We start from the raw sequence: 27383 nt of genomic DNA, 5'->3' as shown, positions 1-27383 counted from the left end.
CTACCAACTTCTGAAATGGCCTGGTTTCGATTTCTTTCTTTTGCCCTGCTAGTGGTTGGGTAGTATCATCTCAGCCTCTTGATGAAAACTAATAATTCTGAGCATCTTTTCTTACCCTTATAGACATATTCACATTCTTCTGTGGAGTGCTCAATTTTTATTGGGTTGGTTTTTTTTATTTGTTATTTTTTGACCTTCTTGTTTTTATTTTAATTCTAGTAAACATACACTGTTATATTCGTTTTAGGTGTACAACATAGTGATTCATCATTTCTATATATTACTCAGTGCTCAGTGTGTCTCCTTGCTTAATATTGACTTACAGTAGTTCTTTATATATTCCAGTTACATATGTCAGATATAATGTGTCACAAACATATTTTTCAGTCTGGGTCTCACCTATCATTTTTTTTTTTTTTTAATGTTTATTTATTTATTTATTTTTTTTTTGAGAGAGAGAGAGAGAGAGAGAGAGAGAGAAGGAAGCAAAGAGAGAGAGAGAGAGGGAGACAGAAAACAAAGCAGGCTTCAAGCTCTGAGCTATCAGCACTAAGCCAGAGGCAGGGCTCCAACCCATCAACCCTAAGAGCATGACCGGAAGTCAGAGACTTAACTGACTGAGCCACCCAGGCACCACACACACACACACACACACACACACACATACCTATCATTTTCTTAATGGCACCTTTAAAAAATATATTTTAATAAATTATAATTTATTTTCTTTAGCAATTATAATCATGAAATCTTTGCTCCCCTAAGGTTGCACAGATGCTCTGTCATCTTTAATATTTTTCTTCCACGTTCGAGCCCATTTACTTGGTGTCAGGTGCACCAGGCCTGCATCACCAGCTTGGGTTTCTCTACCTGCGCCGATACTCCCGAGCCCGTGAAGCCCGTGCCACCCGCTGCAGCATGCCGGTGTTCTGATCCAGAAGCTTCTCCCGGTTCACCGGGTCCACCACGTCCTCCGCCATCAGCTTCATCCTGCGCTCCAGGGTGACCACGACCGCAGAAGGCCAGAGCAACGGCGTGAGGCACGGCACCTCCCAAGCTGTCGCGGGTCACGGCACACACGTGGCGCGGGCTGAGCTTGATGAGCCTCACGCGATCCATGAAGGCGGCGAACGGCGTGGGGCGCATGCGCCATGAGATCTGACATGCGCCGTAGGGACAGTGGCGGTGCTCGTCGGCTTCCCAGCTTGGCGGTCTTGGCTTGGGTGGGGGTCAGGGACGGGATCCGGAAGCTGGGCAGTGCTTTGTCTTTGTCCTGCGGGACCTGCAGTTGCCCGGCTCAGGCGTCTTCTGGGCCTGTTCCCCAGGCGGCCTTGGGCATGAAAGGTTGAGCTCAGTGTGCAGCTCAGTGTGCACGGTGGCCGCGTCCTCTTCCGGGAAGCCGTGCACTTGCCCCTGCGCCGTGGCCGCCGCGGCTGTTTCTGCACCTCACGCCCAGCCCCCGGCTGCTCCTGGATCCTCATCTTCGCCGTGGTCTCCTTCTGGTGCGAAGTGTACGCCAGGATTGCCTCGCGCTCACGCAGGTAGCCATCTGGGGGCGACGAGCGGTCGTGGCGGGGCTGCGCACACAGGTGGCAGCCCTCGACATCTTGAGGGCTTGCTGGAATGTTCTGGGTCCTGCAGCCTGTGGCTTTTTTCTCACTGTAGGGGCAGGCAGTCCTCACCCTGCAGGTCTTGCCATAATGCCTCCCTCACAAACGACTCCTTGTCCCTTCGTTGCTTCTTCAACTGTATCTATGCCGTGCTTTCTTTCAGAAACTTCGTGGCTTTATGTTTATGTGTGTGATCCACCCCAAATGAATCTTTGTGTTTTAGCGTAAAGTAGGAGGCACGGTTCATGTTTTTCTATGTTTATTTAGTTATTCCATTTGTTGAAAAGACCTTTCTTTAATGAATTGCTTTGGTGTCTTTGTTGAAAATTATTTTGGAATCTCTGTGTGTCTATTGCTGGACTTTATTTTTACACCAGTACCACTCTTAAACTATCTTAAATACTGTAGATTATAACGAATGTTGAGATCAGAGTTCTTTTTCAAGATTGATTTGGTTTGGCTAATCTTGGACCTTGTCATCTCCATATAAATTTTACAGTGAGATTACCAGTACCTACAAAGAAGCTACTGGGTGTTAAGAATGGGATTGTGTGGAACTATAGATTTGGGGGAAACGGGCATATTAAAAATACTGTCTTTCAATCCAGGAATGTGTTATATATGTCCGTTTATTCAGAGCTTTAAAAAAACTTTCAGCAACTCATCGTAGTTTTTAGCATTTAAGTCTTACACTTGCTTTGTTAAATTTATTCCTAAGTTAAATTCTTTGCATTCTTATGAGCGAAACTATTTTTAAATTTTGTTTTGTTTACACCTATTACGTAGAGGTGCAATAGACTTTTGTATATTGACCTCATATCATGACCTCATATCAATATCAAGCTTGCTACATTCACTTATTGTAGTGGCTGGTTCATAGACTCCTTGTGTGCATACATCATTAGGTCATCTGTGGATAATCACAGCTTTACCTCTGTTTTCTGATTTTAAGGTCTGTCATTTATTCCCTTGCCTTATTGTACTAAGATCTCCAGTACAATTTGAAGAGAAGTATACTTCAGTATACTTGCTCTGTTCCTGAAATTTGGAGGAAAGGGTTCGGAAAGGTAGCAAAATATGCCACTTGACTTTCATTATTCAATTCAGTTCAACCTTTCATTATTATTCAAGGCCCCTCATTGTCTTGAAGCCTACAAAGTTTGGTGTTAGTATAGTTACATCAGCTTTCTTTTGCATTATTTGCATGGACTATTTAAAAAAAGTTTCTTGTGAGTTCCTGTTTTCTTGCCTTTGTCAAAAGGTATCATTTGGTTTCCAAATATTTGGAGATACGTTGGTTGTCCTAATGGTACTGATTTCTAACTTAATTCTGGTGTAGTCAGAGACTATACTCTATATGATTTCAGTCCATTGGAATTACTGGGACTTGTTTTATAGTCCAGCATAGGGTCTATCTTACTGATAGACTTGTAGAGGCTTTTGGTCTTGTGTAGGCTCTTGGGCTTAGGCTTTGTTAGAGTAGGTCTCTTTCTTGTTTTTCATGGTAGGGTAGGGAAAACTGCTCCTGAGATATGATCTTTACTCCTAAATCATGGCCCTCTGGTGTCCAGTGAAAGCAAGATGTGTTTTCCATGCCTCCACTAGAGCTGGACTCAAACCCAAACTCCATCTGCTCAGTCTGGGGCATTGCTGAAATCTCTATGCAGCCGTCTCAGCCTTTCAGAGTAAATTCTTTGATTCACCTCACACATGTGTAGTTCAGGTACAGCCAAGGATTGGGGCTCCCCTTACTATAATTTTTCTGTTCCAGGATTTCTCCCCTCCGCCCCCCCAATTTCCATCTCCTGTCTCCTCAGGCCCATACAGCTGAATCTTTCTACTTGAGCTCTGTTAAAGGTTATGCCGACTTAGAAGTGTCTTCAGGGGAAAGGCTGAATAAATGTGCATTTCACAGAAGTGGGTCCCTGGTTTGATTGTATGCCGTCCATCGTCAGCTTGCTTTCTTTGCTCATCAGTGCCTTCAGGTATTGTCTTCAGTATTTTATACAGCATTTATAATTGTTGTTTATAGGAAGATAGTCAAATATGTTTTTATTGGAAGTCTGAACCTGTGATTCAATTTAAAACACAGATGGAGGGGGCGCCTGGGTGGCTCGGTCGGTTAAGCGTCCGACTTCAGCTCAGGTCACGATCTCACAGTCCGTGAGTTCAAGCCCCGCGTCGGGCTCTGGGCTGATGGCTCAGAGCCTGGAGCCTGTTTCCGATTCTGTGTCTCCCTCTCTCTCTGCCCCTCCCCCGTTCATGCTCTGTCTCTCTCTGTCTCAAAAATAAATAAACGTTAAAAAAAAATTAAAAAAAAAAAAACCACAGATGGAGTGTAGATACCACATTTGGAATCTTGATCTAGATCGTTTGGGTTTGCATCCTGGCCCTGTCACATTTAGCTATGGCCTCTTGCAGTCTTGTGTATTCTAACATTCTCACCTATAAAATGGAGGTGATAATAGTTCCTAAGTCACAAGGTTGTTGTGAGAATAAAACAAGTTAATTCATGTAAAGCTCTTAAAATAGTATCTGACTCTGACATTTGACAAATATTAGCCAAATCTCTTTGGAGGCCCCTTGTTTTTCTTTTGTGAGTAAAGAGAAACACTTTATCTTTAGCTGTTTCTCTTTGACTTAATTCCAGAATGTGATTCCAGTTAATTAGGGTCATATTAAATTATATAACTTTGCTGGTTCTTATTCTAGTGTATTACACTTGAGGTAAATGATATTGTACATATACTTTGCATGCCAACAGAGCTCTTGTTAATTTTTTTTTTTATTATTATTTTAGAGAGAGAGAGAGCATGCACATGTTGAGTGAGGGAGAGGCACAGGGTGGGTGGAGAGAATCTCAAGCAGGCTCCAGGCTCAGCATGGAGCCTGACACGGGGCTCACTTCCACGACCCTGGGATCGTGACCTGAGCCGAAATCAATAGTCGGATGCTCAACTGACTGAACCACCCAGGCACCCCAGCAGAGCTCTTATTAACGATGTAGGTCGTTCAGTAATTTCTTTTATCAACCTTTTCCCCCTGAAAACTTAAGATTTGCTTTTCTTTTTTTTTTTTTTTTTTAATTTATTTTTGGGACAGAGAGAGACAGAGCATGAACGGGGGAGGGGCAGAGAGAGAGGGAGACACAGAATCGGAAACAGGCTCCAGGCTCCGAGCCATCAGCCCAGAGCCTGACGCGGGGCTCGAACTCACGGACTGCGAGATCGTGACCTGGCTGAAGTCGGACGCTTAACCGACTGCGCCACCCAGGCGCCCCGAGATTTGCTTTTCAATTGAAGGTATATTTAATGTGCTTTTCTCTTCAAAATGCATATTAAAAAATCTTCAAAGCTGAGTTTATAAACATGATGCCAGAAGTAAAGGAATGGTCATATTTTTGCTGCTTCGTTCACTTTTTAAAATAGAATCAAGGTAATATTTTTGAACTCCATCATCTCACTGCCAAATTGGGACTTTTTATTTTTATCTCCAAACAAGCACTTTTTTCTTTTGGACTGACCTTAAGTAGCAGTGAGTCACCGCACTTGTAAAGGCAAATTCCAAATCCAGGCAGGACAACAAAATATACTAATGTGGTAGCATGTGAGGGGTAGTATAAAATGCCGCTCCAAAATGTGATCGTACGAGTTCAGGACTTGTCACCCCAAAATAGGCTGCTTTGGTATATTGATTATTTTGAACTGTAGGCAACTGAAAAATAGCAAATGCAGAGAGAAGCTTATCTGCCGAAAGACAGATGCTCCACAAGGAACTCAATTGCCCTAGGTCCTCCTTGGGGAGTTTCATCAACCAGAAAAGATCAACTCCTGTAACAGGAGAGGAAACTAGAAGTCAACACCACACCCAGACAAACCATGTCCTAAACTGTCATACCTCCCATCTCTTCTTCTGAGGGCCCATGCATCTTTCCTAAAAATCATTTACTCTCCCCTGAGAGTATGTGCTTTGACTATAACAGAATTAGGTTAGAACTCAGTAGCATTAGGATAACCAACATATTAACACCTTTCTACAAAGCCCAGGGGTCAAAGAAGAAACCACAAGGAAAAATTTAAAAATATTCTATGCACACAATGCAGAAAGAAGCTGATAGAGCTATATGTTCCCAACAGTTTGAGCTACCCGAAGTTGTGCTTGAGCTTTTCCTTAAGCCACACCGACTTGAAGATGTCAGTGATTAACTTGCTGTAATTCTAAATATTTGGAAATGAAAGACCTTCATAAAATATCCTTAGAGCAAGCTAGGTATCTGCAAAATTTGGAAATAATTTGCCACCACCTCGCCCGTTGCAATGGCTGTAATTGTTTCTTTCTCTACACCGTGAAGAGCTTATTTCTGCACCCCTTGACTCTGGGCTAGAATTGTCTCTTGCCCTGACCAATAAAAACGCAGCAGAACTCATGTGCCAGTTCCAAGTTAGCTCTCGAAAGGCGTTGTGTACTTCCGCTGGCTCCCACACAGCTCTGACCAGCTGCCACGTGAGCAAGTTTGGGCCGGTTTGGAGGGTGCGAGCACACGGTGTGCAGATGAGCCTTTCCACGAGGCCTACCTTGACCTGTCAGCTCCAGCTGTGCCAGCAGCTGACCAAAAATACAGGAGCAGGTCCAGCTGAGACCGGCCCAGCATGGCCCGGATCACCAGAACTATCCAATCGTGCACACACACTCGTGAACTCACTAAACGATGGTTCCTTTCACTCCACTAATTTTGGTGGTGGTTTGTTACATAGAAATAACTGCCTGATACAAAAATTGATGCCCAGAAGGGGCAGTGCTGCCATAATAAAAATTTTAAAAATGAAGCGTTGGCTTCATAGACTCCAAGTAAACCCCTGTTTTTCTGATCATCTTATACCTCTCAGTACTTAGAATAATCCAGGCCCCCCAGAAATTGAGGAAATACCTAGCTGACTCTCTGTTCCTCCTTCCCCTCAACAAAATCTTCTTCTAGAACTTAACGTGATTGCAGATAACTCTACTTCCCAGGAATCAGCAGCTGGGAGGATAAATAAGGAAGAAAAGGCCTTCTGGAGTCACAAAATTTAAAACCCAGTGTAGCGATGGGGTTTAATTAGATTGTTTTCCCAGCATGTAATAAAAAGGTGCAGCGTGGCTGGATCAAACCTGGATGGAATGCCGTAGTGGAAGGAGGGAGAGATTGCACAGCCAGAAAGCAACAGTACCGCACTGACTGTCGAGAGTATTGACGTCACTAGGAAATGAGAGATCCACATGGAACGTGTGCACACTTGTGCACATGCGCACACACCCTAGGAAGGACAAGCCACAGACTCGGGCATCTTTCATATCCCAGCTGCTCTCTCTGTCTTGTCTGTCCTGGCCTTTTCTGTCTGGAGTGGCGAGGTGCCCATATGGGGAGTAATAGACCACCATTGGAGAGCTGGCTGTGTGCTGTTATTTAGCTGGAAGCCAGACGGGAAGACGAACAAAAACCCCGGGCCCAGCCATTCTTTGTGCAGCCCGACACCCACATAGGCTGCCAGAACCTGTGCTTACAGGGGTTTACTTCGAGATGAGGTCATTAGAAATAAACTTTCTCTAATAGCAAGCATTGACTCTGTCTTCTCAAAACGTTATTGTGGAAATCACTTTCTAAGCTCCTTCTTTTTCCTTGAGGTTTTCCTAGAAAAAAATTAGATTCCTCTCTGCAATCTAGAGAAAAGTATGACTCAACAGTTTTGTTGACCCAAATTGTGTATCTGTGAAATCTGTCCCTGGGAGAGATCCAGAAACAAGCACAGAAGGAGAGTCCTGAATGACTGACAGTTTTTTATGTCCATTTGTCCCAAAGCCCTTCAAGATAGAAAATGACTTAAGGTCTTTGACTAATGCAGCATCAACTAAGGGACAAGAACATCCGATTCCGATCTCATACTCTAAGTTTGTGGCAGTCTGGGCGCTGTTTTGCAGCAACCTTTGTTATGACCTCACTTTATCTTTTATTTGCCCGAATGAGATTGGCCATTTCCAAGAGAGGCCTCAAGCTGGCTCAGAACTTTGAGAATGAACCTGCGTTGTCATACTAGGCAAAACTCAGCCAAAGATGAGGCATCCTGCTGGTCTGTTTTTCATTGACTGCATTTTCAATTACTTCCATTCTGCATCTAGTCCAAGTGGAGAGGAGATTAAAATAAACATAAATCACGCTATCGTAGTTTCAGGGATTAGAAGAAATAGCAGTAGGCACGGCATCTCATTATAGCTCTATGTCTGTAGGAAGAGCAAATTCTCTCAAAGCAGAGACATTGTGATGTCTTCGATGCTATAAAATACTAAGTGATAATAGCCTAGAGAAAAATTGAAGAGTGAAGCTCAGGTCTGCTTGCACTTGCTAGAGGCTTAATGCGTCAGAGCAAAAGCCATAAAATGGAGCTAAAATCATAAGGCACGTGAAAAAAAATGTTCAGTGTTTATTTTAAATAAACCTCCTTTGACAAAATTCTATATTCATCAGAACTAAATCCACAAACCATCACACTCCAAGTTGATGTCTGGTTCCTAAAGGTTTTGAGACACGGAATGTTTGATGCAACCTAATAATTTGCTCCTAACAATGGGAATAAATGCAAGTTCTCTGGGGCATATACCTGGGAGTGGAATTTCTGGGTCACACGGTTCCTCTGTGTTTTACTTTTTGAGGAACTGCCAAACTCTTTCCCACAGCAGCTGCAGCATTTTACGTTTCCACCAGCAACGTATGGGTTCCCATTTCTCCACATCCGTGCCAACACTGTTGTCTGTTTTTTCGATTGTAGCCCTCCAAATTGGAATGAAATGAAATCCAATTATGTTTTTGATTTGTGTGGTTCCTTATTGACTATCGGTAGTGAGCACTTTTGTGTGTGCTTATCAACTATTAGTATACCTTCTTTGGAGAAACGTGTGTTAAAATCCATTACCCATTTTTAATTGGGTTATTTTTTGTTACTGAGTTTGGTAAGTTTTTCACATACTCTGGCTATAAATCTCTTATCAGATACATAGTTGGCAAATATTTGCTATCGTTCTGGGGTTTGGGTTTCACTTTCTTTGTATCATTTGCAGCACAAAAGTTTTACATTTTTATAAAGTCTAATTTCACATTTTTTCTGAAGTCTGATTTTGTTACTTTTGCTTTTGGTTACTTGTGCTTTTTCCCAACCCAAGATCATAAAGATTTACTCTTACATTTCTTGTAAGGGTTTTATAGTTTTATCTCTTACATTGACATCTATAATCCATTTTGAGTTATGTGTGTGCTGCGGGAGAAGGGTCCAACTTCATCTTTCCTTTTTATTTAAAAAAAAAAATTTTTTTTTAACGTTTATTTATTTTTGAGACAGAGAGAGACAGAGCCTGAACGGGGGAGGGGCAGAGAGAGAGGGAGACACAGAATCTGAAACAGGCCCCGGGCTCTGAGCTATCAGCACAGAGCCCGACGCGGGGCTCGAACTCACGGACTGTGAGATCGTGACCCGAGCTGAAGTCGGACGCTCAACCGACTGAGCCACCCAGGCGCCCCTCATCTTTCATTTTTACGTAGATATTCACTTGTCCCAGCACCATTTGTTTAAAAGACTATTCTTTCACCATTGAATTGTCTTGGCATCCTTGTTGAAAATCTGTTGACTGTAAATGTGAGGGTATATTGTGGACTCTGAAGTCTATTACAGTGGTCTGTATGTCTGTCCTTAGGTCACACCTTGTAGCCTTGGTAACTGTAGCTTTGTTGTAAGTTTCAGAATCGGAGAATTTGAGCCCACCAACTTTGTTCTTAGTTTTAAAGACAGTTTTGGCTTTTCTGGGTCCCTTGAATTTCTATATGAATTTTCAGATCAGCTTGTCTATTTCTTCAAAAAAAAAAATAAAAGAAAAGGCAGCTGAGTTTTTAACAACTTCAAATTGTTTTGAATCTGTAGATAAATTTGGAAAGTACTGTCATCTTAACTGTATTAAGTCTTCTGATCCAAGCACATGGGATGCTTTCCTTTTTTTTTTTTTTAGCTCTTCTTCATTGTCTTTCAACATTTTGTGGTTTTCTTTTTTGCTTTTTCCTCATTTTTAGTTATTTTGAGAGAGAGAGAAAGAGAGAGGGAATCCCAAGCAGGTTCAGCACTGTCAGCGCAGAGCCTGATGGGGGCTCAAACTCACAAACCGTGAGATCATGACTTGAGCCAAAATCACGAGTCGGATGCTTAACCAACTGAGCCATCCAGGCACCCCAGCATTTTTTGGTTTTCGATGTACAGGTTTTACACTTACTAAATTTATTCTTACATATTTTTTGATGTGACTATAAATGCAGTTTTTTCTTAATTTCATTTTCAGGTTCATTGCAAGTGTATAGAAATAAAATTTATTTTTATGTTTATCTTATTTCCTACCATCTTTCCTACTAGAACTTACTTATTCTAATAGATTTTTAGTAGATTCCTTAGGATTTTCTATATTCAATATCCGGTCATCTCCAAATTGAGATAGTTTTAATTTTTTCTTGCCAATTTCATGCCTTTCTATGGTATCTTTGTTATTTATTTATTTTATTTTATTTTATTGGCCTACAAAGAATGTCCAGTACAATATTGAGTGGCAGTGGTAAGAGCAAACGTCGTCTTTTTCCTAAGGAGAAAACATTTAGTATTTCACCATTGCTGTGGGTCTTATACTTTTTACTAGGCTGAGAAAATTTCCCTCTATTTCTACTTTGCTTTGTGTTTTTATCCTGAAAGGGCAAAGCCTCATGAAGAAATGTTCTCGTCCTTTTCCTTCCTTCCTTTTTCTGCCTGTAACTTGGATTCAGTGCTAGAGTTACAGCAGCTGTATTTTAACGATGATCATAAAGGCCAAAAGCTAAATCTTGCCATTTTATTGTTTAGAATAGGCGGAACCCAAATACTTGATGGCATTTTTGAGCAGTTGCACTTGCCCTGGATGATCCATCCCTGAACTTTGTGCCATGATAGAAAATCAGCTGGAATCTGAAGCTCTTGGTAAGATGGTTTTAAACCCTTTATAAACCCTTGGTAGGGTTGCTCTAACTTTTTATTTTTAAATTTATTTTATATCATAATAAATGTACTTTCTAATCCCCATTCCCTATTTCCCCCAACTCCCACTCACCTCCCCTCTGGTAACCATCAGTTTGTTCTCCATAGTTAAGAGTCTGTTTCTTGATTTGTCTCTTTTTCTCTGTCTCTTTTTTTCTTTTGCTAATTTGTTTTGTTTCTTAAGTTCCACGTATGACTGAGATCATATGGTATTTGTCTTTCTCTGACTGACTTATTTTGCTTAGCACACTCTGTAGCTCTATCCATGTTGTTGCAAATGGCAAGATTTCACTCCTTTTTATGGCTGAATAACACTCTTGTGTATATACATGTACCACTTTATCCATTCATCTACTGATGGACACTTGGGATGCTTCCATAGATTGGCTATTATAAATAATGCTGCAATAAACAGGGGTGCATATATCCATTTGACTTAGTGTTTTTGTATTTTTTGGGTAAATACCCAGTAGTGTAGATTCCTGGGTCATTGGATAGTTCTATTTTTAACTTTTTGAGGAACTTCTGTTTTCCACAGTGGCTGCACCAGATTGCATTCCCACCAGCAGTGCACAAGTGTTCCTTTTTCTCCACATCCTGGCCAACACTTGTTTCTTGTGTTTTTTATTTTAGCCATTATGACAGGTGTGAAGTGGTATCTCATTGTAGTTTTGATTTGCATTTCCCTGATAATGTGTGATGTTGAGCATCTTTTCATATATCTGCTGGCCCTTGGTATGTCTTCTTTGGAGAAATGTCTGTTCATGTCTTCTGCCCATTTTTTAAATGGATTATTTGTTTTTGAGGCATTGAGTTGTATCAGTTATATATATATATATATATATATGATTCTAACCCTTTATCAGGTGTGTCATTTGCAAATATCTTCTCTCATTCAGTAGGTTGCATTTTAGTTCTTGTTTGTTCCTTTCGTTCACCATGTAGAAGCTTTTTATTTTGATAGTCCCAATAATTTATTTTTGCTTCTATTTCCTTTGCCTGAGGAGACATATCTAGAAAAATGTTACTCTGGCTGAGGTCAGAGAGTTACTGCTTTTACTTTCTTCTAGGATTTTTATGGTTTCAGGTCTCACATTTAGGTCTTTAATCCATTTTGAATTTATTTTTGTGTATGGTGAAAGAAAGAAGTCCAGTCTCATTCTTTTATAGGTAACTGGTTTTCCCAACACCATTGTTTGAAGACACTGCCTTTTTCCCCATTGAATATTCTTTCCTGCTTTGTTGAGGATTAAGTGATCAGATGATTGTGGGTTTATTTCTAAATTTCCTGTTCTATTCCATAGATCTATGTTTCTGTTTTTATGTCAGTACCATACTGTTTTCATTACTATGGCTTTGTAATATAACTTGAAATCTGGAATTATGATACCTCCAGTTTTGTTTTCCTTTTTCAAGATTGCTTTGGCTATATGAGGTCATTTGTAGTTCCATACAAATTTTAGGACTGTTCCAGTTCTATGAAAAATTCTTTGGTATCTTGATAGGGAGTGCATTAAATCTGTAGATTGCTTTGGGTGATATAGACATTTCACAATTCCCACGAGCTTGGAATATCTTTCCATTTCATTGTGTTGTCTTTAATTTCTTTCATTGGCATTTTTATAATTTTTAGAGTACAAGCCTTTCACCTCTTTGGATAAGCATGTTACTAGGTATTTCATTGTTTTGGGTGCAGTTATAAATGGGATGGTTGTCTTCCTTTCACTCTTTGCTGCTTCATTATTAGTGTATGTGCATGCAGCAGATTTCTGTTATATTGATTTTGTATCCTGTGAGTTTAATGAATTCATTTATCGGTTCTAGTAGTTTTTTGGTGGAGTCTTTAAGGTGCTCTCTATATAATATCCTATGATATGCAAGTAGAGTTTTACTTTTTCCTCACCAATTTGGTTGCCTTTTATTTCTTTATGTTGTCTGAGTGCTATGGCTTGGACTTCTAATACAATGTTGAATAAAAGTGGTGAGAGTGGACATCCTTGTCTTGTTCCTGACCTTAAGGGAAAAGCTCTCAGGTTTTCACCATTGAGTATGATGTTAGCTGTGGATTTTTTATATAAGGCCTTTATTATGTTGAACTATATTCCCTCTAGACCTACTTTTCAGAGTGTTTTTATCATGAATGGATGTTGTACTTTGTCAAATGCTTTTTCTGCATCTATTGAAATGATCATATATATATTTTTTATCATTTCTCTAATTGATGTCACATATCACATTGATTGTTCTTTGAGAATATTGAACCATCTTTGCATCCCGGGAATAAATCCCACTTGATTGTGATGTATGATTTTTTTAACGTATTGGTGGATTCAGTTTGCTAATATTGTGTTGAGGATTTTTGAATCTATATTCAAGAGAGATGTTGGCCTGTAGTTATCTTTTTTGTGTGTGATGTCTTTATCTGGTTTTGGTGTCAAAGTAATGCTGGCCTCATAGAATGAATTTGGAAGTTTTCCTTCCTCTTGTATTTTTTTGGAATAGTTTGAGAAGAATAATATTAACTCTTCTTTAAATGTTGAGTAGAATTTATTTGTGAAGCCGCCTGGTCCTGGACTGTTGTTTTTTGGGAGCTTTTGATTACTGATTCCGTTTCATTGTTGATAATTGATCGGTTCAAATTTTCTATTTCTTCCTATTTTAGTTTTGGTAAGTTATATGGTTCCAGGAATTTATCTACTTCTTCTGAGTTGTACACTTTGTTGGCATATAGGGTTTCATAATATTCTGTTATAATTCTTTGTATTGCTGTGGTGTCAGTTGTTATTCTCATCTTTCATTAGGAAGATTATTTGGGTTTTCTTTCTTTCTGTCTGTCTGTCTTTCCTTCTTTCTTTCGTCTTACTAGAGGTTTATCAGTTTTGTTGATCTTTTCAAAGAACCAGCTTTCTTTGGTTTCATTGATCTGTTGTATTGGGTTTTTTTTTTTCTATATCAATTACTTCTCTAATATTTATTATTTCCTTCTTTGGGTTTTATTTGTTAGGTTGTTTGAGATTTTTTCTTGCTTTTGACGTATAGACTTCCCTCTTGGAACCACTTTTGCTATATTCCAAAGGTTTTGGACCATTGTGTTTTCATTTTCCTTTGTTTCCGTGTAATTTCTGCTTTCTTCTTTAATTTCTGCTTGACCCATGTATTGTTTAGTAGCATGTTATTTAACCTCCATGTATTTGTGCTCATTCTACATTTTTTCTTGTCATTGATTTATAGTTTCATAACATTATGGTCAGAAAAGATGCATGGTATAACTCTGATATTTTAAATTTTGTTGAGGCTTGGTTTGTGGCCTAATAAGTCATCTATTCTGAAGAATGTTCCATGTGTACTTGAAAAGAATATGTATTCTGCTGTTTTAGGATGGAATGTTGAGTATGTCTGTTAAATGTACCTGCTCCAGTGTGTCATTGAAAGCCACTGTTTTCCTCTTTGATTTTCTGTTTGGATGGTATGTCCATGGCTTTGAGTGAGATGTTAAAGTCCTGCACTATTATTGTATTACTATTGATGACAAATTATTTTATGTTTGTTGTTAACTGTTTTATGTATTTGGGTGCTATTGTGTTAAGTGCATAAATATTTATAATCGTTATATTGTCAGATTGTCCTCTTTATTTTTACATAGTGTTCTCCTTTGTCTCTTGTTACAGTCTTTGTTTTAAAGTCTATTTTGGCAGATGTAAGTATTATTACCTCAGCTTTCTTTTGGTATCTATTTGCACAATAAATGTTTCTCCATACACTCACTTTCAATCTTCAGCTGTCTTTTAGTCTGAAATGAGTCTCTTATAGGTAGCATATAGATGGGTCTTTTTTTTAATCCACTGTCACCTTATGTCTTTCGATTGGAGTGTTTAGTCCATTTACATTAAAGTAATTATTGGTAGATACATATTAATTGCCATTTTGTTTCTTGTTTTGTGGTTGTTTCTATAGATTTTCTCTGATCTTCCTTCTCTTACTCTCTTTTATAGTTTTTTGGTTTTCTTTAGTGATATATTGGATTCTTCTCACTTTATTCTTTGCACATTTATTACTGGTTTTTGTAGTTATCATTAGATTTGTGTATAACATCTTCAGCATATAGCTGCCTATATTAAGTTGATGGTTGCTTAAGTTGAAATTGTTCTTTACTCCTCCCACATTTTAGGTATATAGTGTCATATTTTACATCCCTTTATTTTATGAATCCCTTGACTGATTTTTGCATAAATAGTTATTTTACTGCTTTTGTATTTTACTTTTCATACTCTCCCTTTATGGTCTTTGTTTTCCACCCAGAGTCCCTTTTAATATTTCTTCTAGGGCTGGTCATGAATTCCTTTAGTGTTTTGTTTGTTGTTTGTTTATCTGAGTAACTCTTTATCTCTCTATTCTGAATGATAGCCTTGCTGGATAGAGTATTCTTTTTTTTTTTTTTTTTAACGTTTATTTATTTTTGAGACAGAGCATGAACAGGGGAGGGGCAGAGAGAGAGGGAGACACAGAATCCAAAACAGGCCCCAGGCTCTGAGAAGTCAGCACAGTGCCCGACGCAGGGCTCTAACTCACGGACCGCGAGATCATGACCTGAGCCAAAGTCGGACGCTTAACCGACTGAGCCACCCAGGCGCCCCCTGGATAGAGTATTCTTGACGGAAGATCCCATTCAGCACTTTGAAACTATTAAGCCTCTCCCTTCTGGACTGGAAAGTTTCTGTTGAAAAATCTGCTAGCCTTATGGGGGTTTCCCTTGTATGTAACTGTCTTTTTTTTTTTTTTTCTTTTGCTGCTTTAACAATTTTTTTCTTTATCTCTATTTTTTTTTTTCCATTTTAATACTGTGTGTCTTGATGTGGATCTCCTTGGGTTGAATTGTGGGGGGAGGGATCTTTGTGCCTTCTGGATCTGGTACCTGCTTCCTTCCCCAGATTGGGCAATTTTTCAGCTATTATTTTGTCAAATAATTTTCCTGCTCTTTTTTTCACTTTCTTTTTCTGAGGTTCCTATAATGCAAAACGTAAGATCCCTTGTTACGTTTGATGGAGTCACTGAGTTTCCTAAGACTGTTCTCAGTTTGCATAATTTTCTTTTTTCTCTTTTGCTTAGCTTGGTTACTTTCCATTGTCTGTCTTCCAGGTTGTTAATTCATTTCTCAGCTTTATCTGATCTGCTGTTTATTCCTTCAAGTGTATCTTTCATTTCATTTATTGTGTTCGTGAATCTGATTAGTTCTTTTTTATCTGTGTTAAGGGTCTCACTGATGTTCTCCATTCTTTTCTCAAGTCCAGTCATTGTCTGTATGACCATTATTTTAAATTATCAGGCATAGTCTTTATATCTGTTTCACTTTGGTCTCTTGCTGTGGTTTGCTTCTTTCATTTGGGAGATACTTCCTTGTCTCATTTTGTCTGATTTTTTGTGTCTGTTTCTCTGTGTTGGGAGGGTCAGCTACTTCTCTTGCTCTTAGTGGTAATCGTTTTATGAAGGAGAGGTCCTGTAGTGCACTGCTGTGCAGTGTCCCCTGTTCTCCAGGGCCTGGTGCTTCAGAGAGTGTCTCCTATGTGTGCTTGTTCTCTGCTTTTGAGACCTTGGCCTTTTTCCTTCAGTCCAGTTATCTACAGAGGCTCTCCATGACTACTGTGGGCAGTGTTTGATCCCTTGCAGGGGTGGGGCGTGTTTTAACAAGATGTACAGTGGTTCTCTTGCAGAATGAGACCTGCCCCTACTGCCGTCGGGACTGAGGTTCCATATACCCTGCGGGTTAAGAGTTTTGGTGTGGGCAGGGTTTGCTGTGGGACTAAGGCGAGAGTGACTAGGAGGGGCAGAGCTACCTAAGCATGGGGTGGCGGCTTGGTGTAAGCAAGTTACTTAAGGAGTGTCACACCGTGATGGTTCCTGCAGGTGGCTGTTATTTATTTTGGGGGAGAGGTAAATGGCACCTGCCAGCTCCTTTGTTCCTGGAGGGGTCTCCTCAGGCTCCCTGTCTCTCCAGGCTGTGTTCTGAAGCAATCAGATCACTCTCCCTCCATCCGCCCCCAGCGGTTTTCCCACTGTTGGTTCTATGCTTGATCTACACAGGCCCTTTTTCCTGCTCTGTCCTTAAGGGCACGGATTCCACTTCTAATGCCCCCACCCTCCGCTCTCCAGGCTCTCCTAGAGCCTCGCCCACTGATTTTTAAAATTCCAAGATTAAGTCCCACTGCTTTTAAGAACTCACAAAATTAGGCCCTTCTCACTTTCACAGGCAAATATTATGGGGATTTGTCCCCCCTGTTCGTGGTCTCCCTGGCGTAAAAGTCTGCTTTCCTTTCTTCCCTGTGCCACCAGCTCCCTCCCCACTGCAGATAGCCTCAGTCTGTTTTGCTCCCAGACAGCATCTTCACCCTTCCGACCTTCTTCCATGTGTGGAAGTTCTGCCATAGTTGGACTCATTTTGTGGGTTACTTACGCCGATGTGAGTGTTATCTAGCTGTATCTGTGGACGAGGCAAGCTTAGTGTCCTCCTGCTCCACCATCCCCAGCCAGCCTCTTTCTTAACCAAATCAGAGATGCTTTTAAATAGCATATTCCCTATTGGCAAAGCTGTTGAACCTCAGAAAAGCCTATTAATCTCTGTGAATTTCAGTTTCTATACCTTTCAATTCGAAACAGTAATACCTACTTGATAAGCCTGTTGGCAGGCTTAGCAACAATATATGTAAAGGCACTCACCAAATGGTGACTACTATTATATTTTATATGCAGTTCTTAAAATTAGAGTGAATTGATCAAATGGAAGAATCCTCAAAGTCTAAATGGAGATATGGGCCCTATTTTTTGAAATTTGAATGTATTATTACTTAAAAATACGGCCAGTGCTTGGTGATCTGAGCGAATGTGTTCAGAGTATTATTTATAGATATTTTGAAGTGAATTTTAGCTAGGGTGTTGCCGTTTACTTCACCAAATCATAAACACGTGTTAATGGCAGGTATCAAAATTGGCAAAGTTAATGTCACCTTCTCTATTTTTTAAATTTATTTTTACTTCGTTTATTTATTTATTTATTGAAGGATAGTTGACACAATGTTGCATCATTTCAGGTGTACAACACAGTGATTTGACAAGTTTATACATTATGCTATGTTCATCACAAGTTAGCTACCATATGTTCGCCATACAGTGCTCTTTTGAGACCACTTATCATACTCCCTGTGTTGTACTTTTATCCCTGTGACTTACCCATTCCAAAATCAGAAGCCTGTATCTCCCACTGCCCTTCAGCCATTTGCCCATCCCCCTACTTCCCTCCCACCGGCAACTGTCAGTTTGTGTATAGGTGTAATTCTGCTTTTTGTTTGTTTATTTATTTGTTTTGTTTTTTAGATTCCACATGTAAGTGGAATTATGTAGTATTTACCTTTCTCTGACTGACTTCACTTAGAATTATATCCTCTAGATCCGCCCATGTTGGCACAAATGCCAAGATCTCATCCTTTTGTATGGCTGAGTAATATTCCATGGTTTATATACCACATCTTTCTCCATTCGCCTATTGATGGACGCTTGGGCTGCTTCCATATCTCGGCCGTTGTAAATAATATTGCAATAAACATAGGGGTGCATATATCCTTTTAAATTAGTGTTTTCATTTTCTTTGGGCAAATACCCAGTAGTGGAGTTACTGAGTCATGGTATTTCTATTTTAAATTTTTTGAGGAATCCCTACACTGTTTTCCACGGTAGCTGCACCAGCTTATGTTACCAACACAGAAGTTCCTTTTACTCCACATCCTTGCCAACACTTGTTATTTCTTATCTTTTGTTTCTAGCCTTCTGACAGGTATGAGGTGATTGTGGGTTTGATTTGTATTTCCCTGATGATGAGCGATACTGTGCGTCTTTTATGTGTCTGTCGGCTATCTGGATGTCTTCTTTGGAAAAATGTCTATTCAGGTCCTTTGCCCATTTTTAATCAGATTTTTTATTGTTTGTGTGTGTGTGTGTGTGTGTGTATTTTGGCATTAAGTAGTGTAAGTTCTTTATATATTTTGGATATTAACCCCTTATGGGATAGATCATTGCCAAATACCTTCTTCCATTCAGTAGATTGCCTTTTTGTTTCGTCCATGGTTTGCCTTGCTGTGCAGAAGCTTTTTATTTTGGTATAGTCCCAATAGTTTATTTTTTCTTTTGTTTCCCTTGCCTCAGGAGACATATCTAGAAAAATGTTGCTATGGCCGATGTTAGAGAAATTACTGTTTATGCTCTCTTCTAGGGTTTTTATTGTTTCAGGTCTCCCATTTAAGGTCTTTAATCCATTTTGAGTTTATTTTTGTGTATGGTGTAAGAAAGTGGTTCAGTTTTATTCTTTTCTAGCTAGTTGTCCAAATGGCACCTTTTCTTTTTAAAAAAAGGTGAACTCTCAAACCGTGAGATCATGACCTGAGCCAAAGTTGGAAGCTTAACCGACCGAGCCACCCAGGCACCCCTATATAAATAATTTTTTAATTAAAGAATACCTATTCTAGTTTGTTCACTCACAATGTATATTGTAGGTTAAGTGTAGATTGAATAATTTCATTAATTAAGTCCCTTTTATATTCATACATCTGTTAAAGGGAGACTACAGTCCAGTTAGACTAACACAATTTTGTTTTGATAAAAGGAAGGAAACCCTCTGCATGGCAAAATTTCCTCAAGAAACAAGGTTTCTTTTTTAAATACTGTGCAGATAAGCATCAAGTGGATAACCTAAAGTTCCAACTGAAGAAACTAGAAAAAGAAGAGCAATGTAAACCCAAAGTATGTTCAGGGAAAGCAGTAATAAATAGCAGAAATCAACATAGTAGAAGATATAAAATAAACAAAGCCAAAAGATGGTTCTTTGAAAAGATAAGCAAAATTGATGAACTCAAAACAAGATTGACTTAGGAAAAAAAAAAAAAAAGAGAGAAAGAAAGAATGCAAATCACCAATATTGGGAATGAAAGAGAAGTCATTACAGATCCTACAGACATTAAAATAAATTAAAAGAATATTATAAACAGTTTTAAATCAACAATTCGACAAATTAGATGAAATGGACAAATTCCTCAAAAGCTAAAATTTACCGTGATGAAGGAAAAAACTTAAATAGTAAATGTGAAGAAAGAGAAATTGAATTATCAAGAAACTTCCTACAAAGAAGACTACAGGTCAAGAGTTTCTCACTACTAAATTCTGTCAAACATTTAAGGAGAAAATGGTGCCAATCGTATAAAACCTCTTTCAACAAAACAGAGGAACGTTTTCCATCCCATTTTATGATACTAGCATACCAATACCAAATACCAAAACTTGACAAACCATCACAAAGAATAGTAGAAAAGAAAAATAAACTTACAGACCATTGTTACTCAGGAACCGAGAAGGAACACTAAAGAAAAAAATTACCAAGTCAAATCAGAATATAAAAAGGATAATACATCCTTACCATGTAAGGTTTACCTTAAGTATAGAAAGTTGGTTTGACATTCAAAAATTAATATAATTTACTCTCTTACTAGAATAAAGGAGGAAAATCATATTTCAAGGGATGCAGTAAAAATAATGAGCAAAATTCAACATCCTTTCATGATGTAAGTGCCCCACAAACTGGGAAAGCAGGAGACCGTTCTCATTCTATTAAACATCATCTATAAAAATGTACAGCTAACATCATACCTAATGGTCATCATCCTAGATAAAGATAAACTGAGACCAGCTTGAATTACCAGAAATTAAGTTTATTCAAGAATAGCAGAGGAATTGCATTTTGGGAAATGCGTGCTGTAATGAGCTGCCAGGCGGTTCTGCTGAGGGTTTGGGGTGGGCTGTATTTATGGGACAGGAGTGCAGAAAGGGGGAAGTCCAGCCAGAGTCCAAGCAGTAAATTCCTTGGCTTGAGGATGGGGAGAGATTCTTGGTGGATGCTCATTGGTCAAGAGATAAGTCTTGGTATTCTGTAAATCAGGCATTTTCGGGAAATGAGTCTCCCTTGTTAAGTTCTGTTCTTCTGAGGGCTCGTGTGTGAGATTCTTCATTTCATATCCTTCAAGACCATTTTTAGATTGAAATCTTTTCACATGGTAAAACAATTGAACCCTTTAACCTAAGATTGGAGACAAATCAAGGATGCCCCCTCTGACCACTCCTATTCAGTGATGCATTACAGGTTCAAGTTGGTGTGATAATGTAAGAAAAATAAAGACATGAAAGTAAGAAGGGAAGAAGTAAAAGTGTCTCTGTTTGCATATGGCATCATTGTTTACACAGAAGAGTCTTAAGATATTTACAAAACAAATAGAACCAATAAATGACTTTAACAAGTTTGTAGGACTCGAGGTTAAATGTACTTTTATATACCAATAGCAAAAGAACTGAGAAATAAAATGAAAAACTGTCTTTGAAAGAATTACATATTAAATGACTTAGGAATAAATTTAACAAAAGATGTGCACTGAAGACTATGAAGCATTGTTGAGAGAAATGAAAAGGAACTGAACTAATGGCAAATGTAGCATATTTCTGAATTAGAAGACTTAATACTGTTAATGCCATAATGGATATCAGTTATTCTCAAGTTGATCTGTAGTTTCAGTGCAATCCCAGCCAAAATCCCAACAGACATTTGGTGTAAAAGTCCACAAACCGAATTCTCAAGTTTATATGGAAATGTAAAGGGCTGAAAATAGCAAAACAATTTTGAAAAAGAACGATTGGAAGAATTACATTACCTGATTTCAAGACTTACTATACAGTTCCAGCAATTAAGAGTGTTTAACATCCTTAGGTCGCTAAAGAAATGCAAAATAAAACGTCAACAGGATGACACCATACACTCACCAAAACGGCTAACATAAATCAACAACACACAGAACTCTCATACATGGTCATTGGGAGTGTCAAATGGTACAGGCCCTTTGGGTTTTTTTACAAATCTTCACGTATTCCAAATTCTACCTTTGGTTTTACCCAAGAGAAGTGAGAGTATAGGTCCACAAAAAAGCTTGTGCAAGGATATTCATAGCAGCTTTATTTGTAACAGCTCCAAGCTAGAAACAGTTGCAGTGTCCCTCAAAAGCAGAATTGTTGTAAATTCATGCTATGGAGTACTACTCAGCTGTGAAATGGAACGGGCTACTGATACACGCAGCAATGTGGATGAACGTCAGAAACTTGCTGAGTGAAAGTGTACTTCCTGTAAGAGTCCCTTTATATGAAGTTCTAGTATAGGCAAAATATTGTATCGTTAAGAAAAAAAAATCAGAACTTTGAGGGAATGGGGATGGAAGTTACTGGGAGGACATACAAGGAGTCTTTCCGAAGTGAAGTTAATATACTGTATCTTTATAGGGGTTCGAGGTTCAAGTGATAAAAGATTATTTATTATATATTAAAATATATACCCTATTCATGTCAATTTAACTCAAAAGAAAAAATCTGTAAGGAAATACGGAATTCTGATGAATGATACGCATGCTGGAGTGTTTTGAGGAGGAACGTCTGATGTCCTCAACTTACTTTGAAAAGCATGAAAATAAGATGGATTTGTGGTTAGAGTGATGGAGAGATGGAGAGATATAATAAGTACTGAAATTTTAGTTGTTGAGTCTAGGTGGTGGGTATACGGGTCATCAGTGTAACATTGTTTCAACCCTCCTGTATGTTTGGAAATTTCTATAATAAAATAGAAAACATTGGGATGGTATCAAACCACTTTGGTATTTAGATTCCATAAGATATAAAAGATAAATGTAATGATTGTTTCTTAAAATGCCTGTATGTATAATACTCCAGAAATTATCATCTTTGCAAGCATGTAAACTTAAAAAAAAATTTGTTGTCAACCTCACAACATGCAGGGTGACAGATTTTTTTTTTAATTTTTAGCTTTTAATGTTTATTTATTTTTGAGACAGAGAGAGAGACAGAGCATGAACGGGGGAGGGTCAGAGAGAGGGAGACACAGAATCGGAAGCAGGCTCCAGGCTCTGAGCTGTCAGCACAGAGCCCGACACGGGGCTCGAACTCACAGACCGTGAGATCATGACCTGAGCCGAAGTCGGACGCTCCACCTACTGAGCCACCCAGACACCCGAGGGGTGATAGATTTTAAACGTGTTTCAGGCACAGGCACAGGCAAAAGAAGTTTGAAGACAGGTGCCCAAATACCCCTTTGTGCTAGTTGTGTGTATTCACCATCACGTCTGGACCTGCTCCCTGTCTGCAGGGTTTCAGACTTAAGGTGTGGACCCTGTTGTCCAATTTCTGTGACCTCGGGAATGCATGCTGTCATATAGCGGCTAATGTATACAGTATACGAATTCATGCCATGCTGGTGGCACTTCCAGGTAATGTGTATGTTTTGCAGTGATACTGTGAATCACATGTGTTCCTCTACGAGTGGAGAGCCAGAGGGTCTTAGAAGCCAGTTGGGGGAGATTCTCGGGGCCAGGCAGAGCCCAAAGAAGTCTGGCTCCATCAGCGTGTTGTAGCAATAGTCAGGTAGATATTTGGCATTTAGATGTAGGCCAAGAATGCTAAAACTCCTTCAATGCGTGGGATAGTCATGCCCGATAAAGAATTGTCCCACACATCCTGCATGATTTTCCGTGAACACCTGATCTATGCTTACGTAAGTCCGCTTTATATGTCAAATCTCCTTTGGTGTAGAAACCTGAACTCTTCTCTGTTTCCGGTTTCAGAAAATTCTGTTGCTTCTGCCATTGTTCTCCGGACGTGTGAGTCGCTAGGATAACACACGCCATCACATCATGCGCGTAGCTGCTGCTTTGCTGGTGACTCAACATAGACGAGCCAGATGCTGCAACACGTCCTCTAGTGTGGTCGCACCTGAGCGTTTACATGTGGAAAGACGTACCCTTTTACGTCAAGTGACTCTCCTTCTAGTTTAGCTTATATTGCTGTTCTAGTGCTTTGTTGTATTGAAATTCTGTGCGTAGGCGGTAATATTATTTACAGATTTCATTTCCAAATACTAAGGAGGTTGTTACAATTTATTTGTCAGAAGAAGGGAGCAGGGGGTCCAATAGGATTGAGGAACTCTGGCCTGTAATGCCCCTGGGATTTAGCATGCCACGCTTTGTGACCCTTAAGGTCATCACTTCACCAGTGTACGTACTCAGAGTAACAACTGTGTCATGGCTGATCTTTGTGGAAGGATTTCTTTGAATCCCCTGCTGGCCTGTAGGTCAGTGTATGAACAGCATATTTGCATCCCTGCCCGCCACCGCATATTCATATGTTGAAACCTATCATATCATATGTTGAAATACCGTATGTTGAAACACCATCCAGTGGGATGGTGTTGGGAGGTGGGGCCTTTGGGAGGGGATTAAGTCACGAGGCTGGAGCCCCTGTAATGGGATTTGTGCCCTTCTAACAACAGATAGGAGAGCTTAACTTCCTCTCTGCCTGGTAAGGACACAGCAAGACAGCCATCTGCAAACAAGGAAGCAGGGCCTCACCAGACACGGGATCTGCTGGCACCTTGATCTCGGACTTCCAGCCTCTGGAGCTGTGAGAAATAAATTGTTTAAGCCACCTGGTCCACCTGGTCCGTGGTGATTGGAGATAGCAACCCAAACAGACTAAGTGGGCTTAAATCCAGCAATGCCTCTGGCACCTCCACAGGTGTTCTTAATCTGAAAGGAAGCCCAGATAGGTGCATTTCAGCACCATTAAGACTGTTCGAGAGCCTGAGCCCAGCATGAAAACATTCCCTGAAGTAACTCACCCACCGAGATGCCCAGCCCGAGTGCACAGGCGCAGGATTCCCAGGCACCCTAATGAGCCCAAATGGGAGGAAAACAAACATATGCAAATACAGAGCAGGAGTAAATACAAACACATCTGGTTCTGGAACTCATGAAGGCGTCGCTACAAATGCATCCAGGCAGCAGGCTGTGTCTGAGTGTAAAGGCAACACAGGCTGTGGAAATGAGGAGAATGTTTGATATTATGCTAACCAGCTGGCCACCCGCCAGGTTCCGCATTCTAAGAGGAAACCAGGTCGCTCCAGCCCCACAGCTAAGGCCCAGGGAGGAGACTGCAGTGAATGTGTGTCAGGACCTCAAGAGCATCATGGTGCCATCTAGGGGTGGAGTCTGAGCTGTCCCTGGAGCCTGGCAGCCTTTTGCACAAGGTTACCCAGGATCTGATGCTGCAGCATTTTGCTTGGCAAACACTAGTGTCAGTTTTTATTCACACTCACTATTAGATCTCATAATATTGCATGTTTCACATGAGTTTTCTAGTTTATTTTTATTTTTTTTTAATTAACACTATTTGGATAGGTAACATGCACGGCATGAGATTCAAAAGGTGCAAAATGGTACCAAAAGAAGATAAGACCCCCTCAGCTCCCTGGTCCTCCAGCTCTGTGCTTCTCCTCTCCAACAGCGTCTTGTACATTTTTCCAGAGGTTTGCACATATTTTTACGCGGACCATCGCAAATTGTACACATTGTTCTGTTTTTTCCCCCCATTTATTAAGTTTTTCAGAGATGATTCTGTATCAGGGTATATGGAACTGATTTGCTCTTTTTAATGATTGTGTGGAATTTTACAGAGTCACTGAACTGTGACTTATTTAACCTGTCCTATCTGGATGACTATTTAGGTTGTTTCGTGTATTTTTCTATCATAAACCATGCTGTGATTAACGTTCACATCTTCTGTGTATGTGTGTGCTCATGTACACAGTCATTTTGCACACGTGTATGAATATCTCTGAGGACACATTCTGGTGAGTGGAATTGCCAGGTTAAAGGGCATGTGTCTTCATAATTTTTTTTTAAAATTTTTTTTTAACGTTTATTTATTTTTGAGACAGAGAGAGACAGAGCATGAATGGGGGAGGGTCAGAGAGAGAGGGAGACACAGAATCTGAAACGGGCTCCAGGCTCTGAGCTGTCAGCACAGAGCCCAACGCGGGGCTCGAACTCACGGACCGTGAGATCATGACCTGAGCCGAAGTTGTCTTCATAATTTTGAAAATGCTTGCCAAATGTTCCTTCAGGGAAATGATAACAATTTACATCGCCAGTGGCAATGTATGTATGTGAGTTCTGTTCCCCCCCCCAGCACAGAGCATTCTCAGACATTTTCATCTTTGCTAACATGATCAGTGAAAAATACTCTCTCAGTAGGCTTCATTAACAAGATACTGTCCTAAGCATCCACCTCTCTTAATCCACATCGCTATCCTGTTGGATAGCTAAAATTTTGTTAATTTTGAACATTTTACTGATGAGCAAACCAGGTTAGGTTGAATGATCTGCAGAGAGTCACAGAGCTGGAGTGAGACAAAAATCCCCAATGTTTTGTATGCAAATGCAGCTCTTTCCACAAGAGCAGAGATGCCTCCAGTGGGTAAAGTAGCTGTGGCCCAGAAAGCAGAAGATTTTGGTGTATTGAAAAGAAAACCGCAGGCCCAGAATGGCGTCACTTAGGCCGACTTAGCAAATCGTGACTTAACACCTAACCTAATTTTAGTTTCAACCTCCCCCAGAAATGTGGTCTTAATCCATCAGTTCAGAATTTTCTGATCACCAAAGAGCTCATCTGTCATGTGGGCCCTCCAAAAGAAGCAGAGGTGATCTGCATGATAAAACCCCTGCCCTTCTCTCTAAGGGAAATGAGCTTTTCTTTTCTTTTGCTAATAACTCCTTGCTTGCCCTTCCTTCTGAAAACCTTCCATTCTGTTCAACTCCTCCAAGCTCCCCTCTCCTTGCTAGATGGGACGCTGCCTGATTCATGGATGACTTCATAAAGCCAATCAGATCTTCACATTGACTCGTTTGAATTTTTGTTATTTAACAGGTTCCTGCTGGAAGAAAAGCCTAGATGCCCCACTGGAGACCTAGGCCATAAAAGAGAGAAATTGGTTTCAGGGGCTTAATCCCTTGGGGGGACTTCTGGGAAGTGGTATAAGGCACACAACTCAGAATTATCCCAGCCGAGGGGTGAGGAAGCTGGAGTATTTATATACCAACTCTCAGGAGTCACTGGTCAAAGGCTGTTCCCAGGGAGGTGAATCCCCTAGTGCTTAGGCTCACCATGTCGGAGGGCAGCATGGGTTCCGATGGTCCAGAAAATGCCCCAGACATGCCAGTCGTGGTGGCTGCAAGCTGGCAGGAGTGCATGCAAATGGCAGCGTGAGGGACAAGGACAGGGCGCAGAGGTGTGCCCTTCAGTGTAGTCACTGGAAAGTGGCCCAGGCTTTCAGTAGTGACAGTGAGGGCAGGGAACTGCATTGTACTCTGCACCCCGGTCCTGGTCAGGGTTGAGCAGAACTTCTGTCTGCCCAGCTTCCCCCCCGCCCCCACAACCCCTCATCTCTACTCCAGGCTTAACCCTTCCTATGAGGACCGTTGGTGAACGTTCAACCCCAGAAGCACATGAATCATTTGCCGGTTTGACACACACAAGTTAAAATTGTTGCACAGACATAACAATTTGAATACAGTTGCAAAGGTTTCCCCAGAAGATCATCTGAGGACCCCCGGCAGGTCCTTTGAGATCTAGATCACCTTCCATCGGAGTGTGGCTTCCTGCTTATCTAGTAGCCATGCAAACCCCTCTTCTCTTTCCTCGTCAAACACTCTTGATTACCTGTCCTTAAGCTGATGACAGACGGATTGAATTGCAAGGTGATCGTTTTTAAAGGTTTTATTTT

The 27383-nt window shown here is 40.2% G+C and overlaps 1 pseudogene; it reads right to left on the bottom strand.

Annotated features, from left to right (window-relative positions):
- Positions 1-804: 804 nt before the first annotated feature.
- Positions 805-26961, bottom strand: LOC125933101 (nitric oxide synthase-interacting protein-like; annotated as a pseudogene).
- Positions 26962-27383: the final 422 nt, after the last annotated feature.

This window comes from Panthera uncia, chromosome D2 (assembly GCF_023721935.1).
Source record: "Panthera uncia isolate 11264 chromosome D2, Puncia_PCG_1.0, whole genome shotgun sequence".
NCBI classification, from domain to species: domain Eukaryota; kingdom Metazoa; phylum Chordata; class Mammalia; order Carnivora; family Felidae; genus Panthera; species Panthera uncia.
Note: the sequence above shows the minus strand (reverse complement) of the source record. Positions and strands in the feature narration are given on the sequence as shown.